Here is a 13,101-nt window from a genome sequence, read left to right on the forward strand (position 1 = left end):
TTTAGATAGGTCTCCCAAACTAAAAATCATCAAAGAAACATCAGAGTGAGCATAAACCAGAGGTCAAGTGAATGTGACAGATATCTTCAGAATATTACATCCAACAGCTATAGAGTACATATTCTTCTTGGTGACATGGAACATGTCTAAAATGGTGCACTTTATATGGCAGGAAGCAGGCCTCAACAAAAGAACCAAAATACATTTTTTTACCTTATTGTATTGTAGTAGAACAAAACTAGGAATCCACAGCAAGAGAAACCATGGAAATCACACAAAACATGTAGAGTAAAAATATTTTTAAAGATATATTTTTAAGCCAGGCATGGTGGTACATGCCTTTAATCCCAGCACTCGGGAGGCACAGGCAGGTGGATTGCTGTGAATTCAAGGCCAGCCTGGCCTACAAAGCGAGTCCAGGATGGCTAAGATAACATAGAGAAACCCTGTCTCAAAAAAACAAAAAAAAAGATATATTTTAAAATTATGTTTATGTACCTACCATAGCCACGGCACAGGAAGGGCAGTAAGTGGCCACATTGGCTGAAGAGATTGCTAAGGCTCAAGTGGCCCAGCCTGGCCACATGATCTTGTATGTTTATATGCATCTCTTTCTTTAAGTTGTGAAGTTTTCTTCTAGGATTTTGTTGAAAATATTTTCTGGGCCTTGGAGCCAGGCATCTTTTTCCTCAATTTCTATTATCCTTAGGTTTCATCTTTTCATGTTGTCTTTGATTTCTTGGATGTTTTGTGTCAAGAATTTTTCAGACTTAACATTTTCTTTGATGGTTGCATCAAATTCTTCTTTTGTGTCTTCTACACCCAAAATTCTTTCCTCTATCTCTTGAATTCTGTCAGCAAAGTGTAATTCTGCATTTCTTGTTGTCTTCTCTAAGTTCTCTTGTTCCCACATTTCTTCTCTGCTTTTATCGTTGTTTTCATTTTCGTCTTCAGATCTTGAACCATTTTATTGATTTCCTTCATCTGACTGCATTTTCCTGAATTTCTTCCAGTGATTTCTTCAATTCCTTTCTATAGGCTTCTCTCATGGCCTCTTTGAGGTCCTCAATATGTTTGAGTGCATCTTCCTGCATTTGTTTATGGATTTTATTCGTTTCATCCATTATCATCTTCATTACTAAGGATTTGTGGTCATTTTCTTGTGCTTCAGTTGTGTTTGAATTCCCAGGGTTGAATTCTTTGGGATAACTGGGTTCTGGAGATGCCATATTGTGTTGGCTTTTGTTGTTTGTGTTTTTACTCTGGCCTTTAGTAATATTGCTGTTTTTTATGTTGGGAGGTAGTTTCTGGTGTCCTTCACTAGTCGCTGAGAGTAGTTTGTTGGTGAGTGTCTTTAAATCGAGACCTCTCACCTGTGGGGATCAGGGAACCCTTCCCTGGGTCAGGCAGATGACTTAGATTCAGCTCCGGGGGACTTTGCTCCACACTCTGGGCTACCCACTGGACCAGCAGAGGCTGGTGCTGGTGCTCTGCAGCCCAAGGTTCAGTCCAAGATAGTGAAGGTACTATCTGCCTTTGTCTGGGCTTTGGAGACCCTGCCCTTGGCCACTTGGGCCCTGGGACCTATGTTATGTCCAGCAGAGTGTGGGAGCCACCTGCTGGCTTTGGCTTCAGCCCGCCTGTTCTTGCTCTTGTTCAGTTTGACAGAGAGAGAAGGAATGCCCCATAGCCGAGAACGTTTCCCCGGTCGCTTGCCCCCCTCCTCCCGTGTGGGCCTTGGGTCCCTCCGTGGACTGGCAGGGTGATCTGAAGTCAGGTCTATCCCAAATCCACACTCGGGGCTCCCCTCTGGGCCAGCAGACAGTGAGTCTGGTAGTCTGTAACCCACAGTTCAGCCAGAGAGAGTTCAGGTACTGCCCAATAAGCTGCCCTGGACTTTAGAGACCTGGCCCGCAGCCACAGGACCGTGGGGCTTTCTGTGGACTGGAGGGGGGTGGTCTGGGGTCAGATCTACCAATTCTCCTGGTTTCTCCTCTGGACCAGAATATCCAAATGCTGGTGCTTCACCGCCCACAGTTTAGTCCCAGATATAGAGTCCAAGATATAAGGCACAGCTGCAGCTCACAGTCGGGTCTGCAGCCAGTCTCTGGGGACTGGGCACCTGTCCTCTGTGGACCAGTTAGATGACCAGAGGACACACCCACCTGTGCTCTGCACTGTGTGGACTCCTCTCACCTAGGCTTCTCCAGGTCTTGTGGTCTGTAGCTCCCAGCCCAGTCTCTAGGCTCTGTCCTGCTGCTCAGACTCTGTGGGTAGTCAGCACTGCCATCTTGGATCTCCCCCCACAAGGTGCCTTCTGTTCTTTTTAAATTTCATTTCTTTTTGGCAATTTTTCTTCTTTCTTTTTTCTTTATTCTTCTCTCATACATTATATTCCAACTGCAGTTTCCCCTCCCTCCTCTCCTCCCAGTATCTCCCCAACACCTCCCCTTTCCCCTAAATCCACTCTTCCTCTGTTTCCCTTCAGAAAAGAGCAGGCCTCCCAGGGATATCAACCAAACAAGGCGTAACAAGTTATAATAAGAGTAGTAACCTCCCCTCATAATAAGTCTGGATGAGAGAACCCAATCGGAGGGAAAAGGTCCCAAAAGCAGGCAAAAGAGTCAGAGACATCCCCTCTCCCACTCTTAGGAGACCCACAAGAAGATCAAGTTGCACAACCATAACATATATGCAGAGGGCCTAGTGCAGACTCATGCAGGGTCCTTGATTATTGGTCCAGTCTCTGTGAACCCTTATGAGCCAAGGTTAGTTGGTTTGATTTTAGAAGGCAGCACTCATTCTGTAGCATAAAATCATTGCTTATCTCCTGGCTCACTTCATGACAAAATAACACCAATAAACCTGAGAATATATTGCTCTAGGACAGAGGCCTAGATTCAGGACACAATCATCACTAGTCTGAGTCATTTATGACAGATATTGTAAACCAATGCAGGCGATTCATATCTTGGTGAATGCCATGCCAAAATCAAGCATAGCCAAAAAGTAACAGTGGAGAAAAAAAATCTATTACTTTGCACAGGTAAGAACAGCACACGAGTTTTTCTAGAGTAATGACATTCTTGATTAATAGCATGGCAATATGGCAGTTTTATTTAGGGAGCTTATACAGTCATATAGGGACATAATACATACATACACACACACACACACACACACACATAGTTCAAAAATGAAAGCTGTCAGGCCCATTTTGGGGTGTGCTTAGTGTACGTTTGAAAGGTTACTAAAATGGCAGTCAAGAACATGCTATGCGGTGCTCATCTTTGTCTCAAAATACCTGCCTCTTTTGCAGCCAACCACTTGAGCTCCAATTCTTCCTCTGGGCTTCCAGCACTTTCTTCTAAGAGTCTGAGCTTTTTATCATCTTCCCTTCCCAATCCTTACCCCCATGGGATTCAAGCAGTTGTACCAATCACAGGCACAGCATTGTAGGCACCATTTAGATAGTTCCTACCATTGTGTAAATCAAATTATTGCAATAAGAATCAATCAGTGATGTCTGCTACCGGCTCTACTTCTCAGATTGAACCTTGATTGAAGTAGGAGTTATTTTGAAGCCAGGGGCTTTCCTTTGTGTAACATCCTTTCTGATTTGTTCTGGGCCTAACTGTACCACATTCCATTCTCCGTGACTATAGCGAATGGCTACATTAATCACATTTTATTGTATGTATTTAATGATACTTTGACCTCTTGGGGCCTAATTCTTCTGCCCAAGAGACTTCCCTTTCCATAGCTAGCTAAACCCTTGAGATAACCACCAACTCCCTTATAGGTACATCTGTCATGGACTATCTAGTCAATCCAAAGATTATACTGGTCAACTAACTCCTTTGTGTTTTACCATTGTTATTCTTTCCTAATAGCATGCCAAGAGCAGACATTAGACAACTATGGACAAGTCATAAAATTCTGAGTCTGGTGACATTATACATAACACTCTAGGTTATGTTCTAGGTCAGTTCTAGGTCACTTTCCCTGACCTGCTTAGCCATTCTCAAGAAAATATAATAAAGACTTCTGCCACATTCCTTCTCTCTTACTACGTCAACATTGGCGTCATATGTGGACCTTTGAGGCATACTGTACCATTTTCACTCAGGAACTGAAAGTGACTAATTCTGTTTCCAAGCCATTTGCCTCTATCTCCTTTCTGAAATATCTTGTTAAAATGAATATTGGATACATTATGTTAAGGCAAAATTTCAGTCAAATATAGAGGAATCTACACAGACTGGAATTTTTCTGATACTCAAAGTGATACTGATTATTCATAACCACTGAGCCATCTCTCTAGCCCCACGATGTTGTCTATTAAGTATGATTGCTTTCACCAATTATCAGAACACATGGGAAGATACTGAATCTCTTGCTAATTATTTCTCTACCTAGCTCATGAGAAGTAACCCTGTACCAGAACTAGAAATATTTGAAGGGAGGATTGACAGCTCTGTATCCTCATAGCTATATTGCTGAGAAAGAGGGAAATGTACAAACATAGGAGTATTTCCAGTGTTAATAATTAAGTCACAATAAAATAATACTGAAAGCATTGGCTTTTATACAGGCACTCATCCTTTTACATGTTTTGGTCTTCATGGCTACAGTGGTAGAACACTGTATTTATGATGTCATTGATGACCAAATAATGGACCCTGGCAGAGTTGCTCCCCTGAGTTCAATGTCTGTTCAGTCCAGTGCACAGAAATGTTAAGGAAGCTGTGTATATTTGCTCCTTCCCAACCACTGACTATCAAAACCAAGTTTTACAACTCAGACAACGATGACTTATTTCTTGAAGTCCAAATTAAAAACATTTCACCTTCAACTGTTTTTGTACAAAAGGTTTCTTTGGAGCTACCTGAAATGTACACTGTAGAAGCATTAAATATTCTTGACATGGATGGAGAAGATGAGTGTACATTTGGAACCCGGACATTTTTGCAGGCAAGAGAAGGACGCCACTACTTATACCAACTGCGGATCAAGGAACAATATTTGGAGAAAGCGAAAACCCTAAGTGGCCTTACGGAAATGGGGAAATTAGAGATCATATGGAAAAGGGAACTTGGTGAGATGGCAATGCTAATCACAGTCCCACTGGCAAGAGAGGTTCAAAACTGTGGTGCCCTGAAGCTGATTTCAGAGAAAATTCCACATGTTGTAACCTTAGAAGAACCTTTTCAAATTATCTGCAAGGTAACAAATTGCACTGATAAGATAATGAAACTGCTCGTGAAAATGCATGATACAACTTCTATTCGTTGGTGTGGACGTTCTGGAAGTTACCTCGGTAAGCTGATGCCAGGTGCCTCTTTTTCATTTACCTTGACACTACTGTGCATACAGTTAGGCCTGAGAAAGATCTCTGGCTTACGGGTAATAGACACAGCATTAAAGACCAAATATCGCTATGATGACATTGCAAATGTCTATGTTGTGATGCCTTCCATGGATAAAAGGAAAAACTAAAGAAAACTTCCAACATGATAGTTTTCTTGACGTTTCACAAGAAAACTTAAAAACATAAAAACTTTTATCAGCCAAAAACTTATCAACTAACAACAAGGCCAAAGGACGATTATTTCTCTTGAGACCCTGGCTACCTTTCAGAATTAAACAGTTGCTGATTTCAAAAAAATAATAACCTGCCAGTGTTGTTCTTATGTGAGGTACTGCGTCAATTTTGATCTGAAGTTTGGGGTAATATCCAGTGCTCACTTTCCTCTCTCTCCCTACTTAGAAGGTATCTCTCCAGGATGTAACTTCTGGGATTGAGTACAGGGAAGGCACATAATGTGAAGTTGTCCTTCCTTTCTTCTTCCTTCCTGATTTTTATGCTATACTCTTTCACTTAATGTCCTTAGGTCTTGTGAAAGTATTTTCCTGTGTGAATAGATATTAGAATTGATGTGCCTATAGGAGGAAAGACAGAGGAAGGTCTTATTCTATGTCTTGGTGATGTGACCCTGATATAAATTAGTAATACTTTTTTTTACCAAAGAACTATTTCAAATATAATTGGTTATACTTTTAAGTAAAGCAGATTTTCTTGACAAAGTTTATTGGGTGCTGGAATTAAAGAAAAGTTAAGTAGTGACAAGAAATTCATAGAAATGAGATATAGAAAACTCATGAAAACCTAGTATGGTTTTTTGTTTACTTGCTTTTTGGACCAGGCATTCACAATGGAGGGCTGATTCTCACCTAAATTAAAAAAAAAAAACACCTTTTATTTTCACAATCATTATTACTATAATTATATTTGTTTGTAATACAAAATGCTGTTCTTTATGCAATGGAATCAAATATACCAAAGACCTAATGACTTGTAACCCATGCAACTCACCTCTCCAAACAGCACTGTGATATAAGACCTTTGCTATCCCCTGTTGTGTGAGGAATAACTGTTTCTGTATTATGGTACCAGGTTTTAAACTTATATTTTAAGTATATATTTTAATTCTTTGAAAGTTTTATATATTGGTACAATGCAATTTGGTTATATCCAGTCACCACTATCTCCCTCTAGCTCTTCTTGTCTCCAACAACATTCAACCTAAGGACATGTGACTGGAACAGGAAGAAGAATGAATGTGTGACAGAGGCCCTGGGGCATGGGTGTGGGGTGGTGCAGTTGGGCATCCAATGGATCACTCATGCACAAGGCTATAATATGCGCATGTGAAAAGAGAGCTCAGCAGATACTGGAGCAAGGTCACACCAGTACACTTGGACACAGCCTTTGCACATAAGTGAAGGGTCCACTGTTCTTTTCTTTCCACATGGTACTCTTGTTGCAGGATGGCCCTGAGGCTCTGTCTTGGAGGTCTCAGGTGTTTGGTCTGGCCCTTAATAGTACTCAGATGTTGGGGCAGATGATGGATGCCATGAGTTCCTAACGCTACCAGGCCACCTGTTTCTCGAACCTCTTCTCTGACCTTCCAGGGCACCTAGTCCAGTCTGCAACTAAAGCCAGACTCGGGCACATTACCCTGTCACAGGCCCCCTCGGGCCAGTCGCCTTGGGATCCCCACCATCATGCCCCAAGGGCTGTGGTCCACGCATTACTCTTCTTGACTCACCCTACCAGGGGATGCCCTTTTCACCCATTTGCTCACCTAGGGGACCCTAGCCCACCACACCATTGGGAGCTTCCTTCCCCTCAGAGAGCAGTCACAGCTAGTTAGTTTAGTCCCAGCCATTTCAACGTTGGTGTTCCCGACCCCACCCCACTTGTTTTTGCTGGAAGGGAGTGGTCACATGCAAGGCAGACCCAGCATGGCCAAATGAGTGCAGTGGCTCATCCATGCTTGCTTGCATGCATGACCTATGGCTGACAGGTGAGCCTCGCAATGCACTCTCTCTTCCCCAGGGGCTGTGGATAAAGACCATCTCTGACTGCCACTGCTGGAACCTCATCATGGAGTCCCTTATATTCAGTCACACACCTTCGCCACACTTATCCAACAGGGTACTCTCAGTAATTTCTACTTTTAGAGGGACGAAGTTCACATCCAGTTAAAGTCTGCCTTCCCAAGTATACAGTTGCACCCCTGAAATCACTCCCATTCCTGGGGGGGAGACCATTCTATTCGGGTCTTGTACCAGGTGGCCTTAGTTAAGGTGTGTATATTGCTGCAATACAATGCCATAACCAAGGCAGCAGTAGAGAAGAAAGACTTTACTTGGGGCTTAAGATTCCAGAGGGGTTAGAGTCCACAGTGGCAGGGAAAGAGGGTGACAGACATGGCAACTACAGCTGGAAGCTGGACCTGAGGGCTCCCCTCTCAAACTGGAAACAGGAAGTCAAGGGAAAAAAAACCCTCCAAATGGAGTGAGTCCTTTCAAGCCTCAAGACCTCCTTCCTCCAGCGAGGACTAATCTCCTAAGCCTCCCTAAACAGCCACGGTTTGATTTCACGGTGCAAAGTAAAGAAAAAGAGGGCAGGAAAGAGACCAAAGTCTGACCTGAACAGAGAACCCTGACAGCATTCATCAGCCCAGCATGAGGATGCAAGTTTCTGGGACGGAAGTTGTGCCAAGGGGAGAGCTGGTCAGAGTTCTTCTGGGAATGGGTGAGAGGTTTCTTGTGTAAGAGGAAACTGATGCAGCTGTTGGGGGGCATGCAGATTAGATATTCCTGAGAAAGTTATTATCTCCTCTTCCTGGGACAGTTTTCCCAAACCAGGCAGTCCAGTCTGACGCCCTGCCTGCCGCAGCCTGGAGAGATAGATGCAATCGAACATATCTCCATAGTGGCAATGGCAGGTCTTGGGGAGCTTCTTGTTTTCCACAGCCAGGGCATTCTAACATCCAGGAACGGGTGGACCAAGTATTCAAATGCCAGAGTGTATGGGACACATCTCATACAAACCAGCCCACTGGTGAAGCTGTGGTGGACATCCCCCAAACTGCCCCATGTTAAAAACAATGCAATTCCCATGGTTCGGGTAGTTTCTGTGAACTGAGCTCACCCCCAAAGCAACCAGGCCCACTGAAGAGGTGGGGTAAAACTGCATTTAAACCCAGAAACTGACCTCTGCCACCACATACATGCTTCTGTACTTGGACTTGCTGCTTGCTGGCCTCTGCTGTCCCATCTAATAGAAGGCTGCTGAATGGGATGCCGAGGGCCAGTGCCATAAAGTGACTATTGGATGATGTAGTTCTCCTCTTCCCTGGGGGTCTGTTAGCCATCAGCCCATGAAGGCAGGGGGAACAGAAAGCAAGGCGCAGAGTTCTTGATGCCATGAGCCTGATGGACAATGACCACTCTGGGAACTGCTTCAGGGAGCTAGTTCAACTTTATTCAGGGAGAAGAAAAGCTATTCAGTCCTTAGGGAATTGATGGGTGCGGTGTGTGTGTGTGTGTTAGCACTTCCAGCATAGGTGTACATGATTGGTTGAAATTAGGCACTTTGAGGATGCTTGATTTGCATTTGGCAGCACGTTCCTATCCTATAAGCGGGAACACCATACCTAATTATCCTACAAGCTAGGGGAAGGGAGAGTTGGCAGGGAGCTGTGTCAAGGGCCATATGTGAAATGTGGTCAGGGGTATCTATGTCTAAAGACACTCTCCAGGTGGAGTGAGACAGAGAGCCAGAGGCCCTGCTGGGGAGAGGGAGTCCTGCACTTAACACCAAGCTCAGAGTGCCTATCCTGACTGAGATGACTGCAATCTCAGAGAGCAGGGTACTTCCAACAGAGTGATGCAGCTGTGGTCCACCAGAAACATACATTTTCCTTTCCCCAGCTGAAAACAGCTTGATGGCATAGTTTCCAGGAAACTCCAACAACAAAGCAGGAGAAAGCCTTTGAGCCTTGGAGGCACATGGGCAAGCATGTCTGGTCCATCAGGCCTCCATGAGTCCTGTGAGAGCATCAGTCATTTCTCTCCTAACAAACAGACTTAATGGCTCTGTGTCTGCTTCCTCCTGTACCCTTCTTTACACAGAGCACCTTTTGGTACTTCTTGTCGGAAAAGCATTCATCGCAGGTGAGCGTCCTGGGATTCCTGAAATGTTTAAGAACCAATCATGTCTAATTGTGCATTCTCTCCCACTCCTCTCCATTCTTGTTTCACTTTCCCAATTAGGACCAGACTGGAAAGTTGGACCTCTGCTAAGGAGGAGCAGTCAAGTTGCTTCCTGTGTGAGGAAGAAAGGAAACCATCTAGGCCACGTACGTGGTCTTCTCGTCCTCCCCACCCTCACCCCATCCTCACCCCACCTGGATCTGCTTTGAGACCTTGGTTTTCCTTTTTTATTTTTTTAACAAAAGGAAATTGCTTTCCAACTTACTTTTGTATTCCCCGAGCAGTGTGCCCCAAGAGCTGTGAAAGTGGCGGCCCCTCGTTCTCACCCCAGCCTGTGCTACCATAGGGTGCTGCCACAGGAGCTACTAATATGGCAGCATCTGTCAAGATGGGGGGGGGCATGTCAAGACAGCAACACCTCAGCCTGCTGCTACCCTGAGAGACCATCACAACAGCTGTCCGTGGTGTCTACACCTTCCTTTCCACCTCAGCCTGTGGCCTTAGTGAGACACCACCTCAGTAGCTGTCCACAGTGTCAGCATCTCCTCTCCAGCCTCCCGAAGCAGCTCTCCAGCACTGGAGCCTCAGCGAAAGCTGCCTGCAGCCAGGAAAGTCTTCCCATCCTAACACATGGGTCTGACACAGGGGAAAGGGGGTGAAACAACCCCACCAACCCTGAAGTACAAAATCCCATGAATCCCTGAGTTCCCCAAGCTCTCATGTCTTGAAAGCCCACCAATCCTCATTCTGGGAACCTCTCCCCTGAAAAGCTTTGGCCCCCTAAAGTACATCCTATAAAAGCCCATCCTTTTGTTCTGTTGCCTGGTGTTGTCGCCCAGAAGCAGCGGCAGCCATCTTCATTGAGAGGCTGTGGTAAATATGCAGCCAAGTAAGCTGTCCAAGTAGGTCTCTTTCCTCTTGGGGGCCTGGTGTGCAGTAGTTGAAAACAGCAGGCTCCTAAGGGTGAATGCACACTGCTGCCTATATGGGTTGTCCCAAGGGAGCTTGGACACAATTTTCTGAAAGTTCTTCAAGTCTCTGATTTCAATGTTATCCCCAATCTAGGGTCCACACAGGTATGCTCAGTGCCTGGTCTAGTCATCACCTGGATCCACCTGACTCCTGCTTCAGAATAAGAAACACAGGATTGAGGCCCTAGGTACAAAGCAAGCCACATTCAATCTCTCTGGCTGCCAGAAGAAGGTAAGTCATGTTTTGAAGTTCCTCCCTCCCAAGTACCTAGCCTGGTCCTCCTCGTTGAGTTCTCTGCCCAGGCCCCAGGTCCCTATCTCACAGATTTGGGGCTTCCCTGAGTTGAAGGCAGATCAATATGAAGACAGTGGTCACTGAGATGTGGCTCCTCCCTGATGTCTATGGTGTCTAGTATATAATCAGTCAAAGTGGTACCCTGGACAAGTGGTGGGCCCTGTACTAATGAAGGCTTCCACTGTGATAGTGTCCTATACACTACCAAATCATGTTCAATAATACACCTCACATACTGCCTGAAATTAAAAATGGGGTGTGTTATGGTAACAGAAGACACCCAGTGACAACATCTTCCGTACACCTTGCCTGCCAGGACCTGTGCTTGTGCCAGGGGATGGTTGAAATCACTTGCTGTTGTGCCAGAAGACCCAAGCTCAGCCACCATCACCTACCTTGGGTAACTCACAGCAACCTGTAACTCAAGCTCCAGGGGAACTGAGCCTGTCTTCTGGCCTTCATATATATTTCTTAAGTCCTCCATTCCCTCTGAATTTTCACTACATATTTTTCTTTCTATATCTGTCAAGTGTATTTCAGGATCTGTTTCAACAATTTTAGATTATTCAGAAAAAAATATGTTGACAGAATTAGGTGGTGGTGGGTGAGTTTATGAAACTGGCCAAAGATTAATTTTTTTTTAAAAGTAAACAAAGGGCTGGAGAGATGTCTCCATGGTTAAGAGTATGGTCTGCTCTTCCCTAGGTCCTGAGTTCAATTCCCAGCAACCGTATGGTGGCTTACAACCATCATTTGTAGTGTGATCTGGCATGTGGGTGTACATGCAGACAGAGTACCCATATACATAAATAAATCATTTTTTTAAAGTAAGTGAAAACTCGCTAAGACTTTCATAATGAGATGTTAAAGTTGGTTAAGAAACACCCACGTTCTTATGGTATCTGGTAACACAAAGCATGCTTAGAAAACCTACTGTGAATACAGAGATAGAAATATTTGTGTTCCACACATTTCACTCATGTCTCCAGCCTATTCACATACTGCCAATATTATAAATTAACGTGATATTAAAATGACTTTGACCTTCAGGGCTCATTGCTTGTTGTAAGTGTGTAATATAAATTATATTGGTAAACTATCAAGGGCTGCCGGTGGTTGTTGAAAGCCAGCACTGACAGTCAGGTAGGCCCTCTTAGCCCAGACTCAACCATGCTTATGTCAAGTGTCCTCTGAGACCCTTGATTTAGATACTCTGCCTCTGTGACAGGGAAAAAAGAGAGCAACAAACAGCAGAGGGTGCTTAAAAGCATGCATCCTTAATCCAGCGCCTTAGATCACAGGGTGCAGTGGTGCACACCTGTAATTCCAGCACTCAGGAGGCAGAGGCAGACGGGTGTCTGTGAGTTCATGGCCAGCCTGGTCTACAGAGCGAGTCCAGGACAGACAGGGCTACACAGAGAAACCCTGTCTCGAAAACCAAAAAGCCAAACAATGCGTGCATCCTTAAGATAGCAAGAAGGGGAAATATATCAAACAAAGGTTACTATAGTAACACTACGTTTGACCCCATGGTATAAAAATGCCTGGAAGCTGGAAACTGGTCTGTGGAAAAGAAGTTCTGCCCAGGACTCTCTTGATCTGTAACTCCAGCCTGTTTCAGTAGGTCTTTCCAGTCATTACTGGTGGATATATATATTAAATGCCAAGTTTAATGATGTTACCTCTGTTCTTTTAACCAGGATACCTTAGTCTTTTTGACTAAATATCCTAAGTGCCTCATTTGATGATGTGTTGCTGTCTGTTTCTTCTATTTATATGCTGTATGTCAATTATATATATTTTTAACTTTTGTTTGCTATGTACATAATAAACTCACCCATTTGAAACGCAAACCATAGATCACTGTTCTATAGGAAGGGCTGACATTTAAAACAGTAATCAGTGTACTGGAAAGATTCAAAGCATGCAATGGGGAGAGAGAGAGAGAGAGAGAGAGAGAGAGAGAGAGAGAGAGAGAGAGAGAGAGAGAGAGAGAGAGGGATTTAAAAAAGGAATTATTAATTTTTATTTCATGTATAGCTGTGTTTTGCTTGGAAATGAACCCAGGTCCTCTGCAACAGAGACAAGTGCCCTTAAACAATAAGGAGTCTCACAAGCCTCCAACGAGGCTTTCAAATGATAGGCCTTCATTATATAATCCATTGTTGTTGTTGTTGTTGCTGAGTATATTTTAGTTTTGTATAACTAAACTGTGATGGACTGCATTTTTAGAATTTGGAAGATAGGGCCCAAGTGTATCGCACCATG

General features: G+C 44.1%; 1 non-coding gene across 1 annotated transcript; it reads left to right on the plus strand.

The window, feature by feature from the left end:
- The first annotated feature begins 10,446 nt into the window (after nt 1-10,446).
- LOC127186009 (small nucleolar RNA SNORA70) lies at nt 10,447-10,584 on the plus strand. Its single transcript, XR_007830266.1, has one exon. It is a non-coding gene; the product is annotated as a small nucleolar RNA SNORA70 (small nucleolar RNA).
- The last annotated feature ends 2,517 nt before the right edge of the window (nt 10,585-13,101 follow it).

The sequence above is a fragment of the Acomys russatus genome, chromosome X (genome assembly GCF_903995435.1).
Source record: "Acomys russatus chromosome X, mAcoRus1.1, whole genome shotgun sequence".
Taxonomy (NCBI): domain Eukaryota; kingdom Metazoa; phylum Chordata; class Mammalia; order Rodentia; family Muridae; genus Acomys; species Acomys russatus.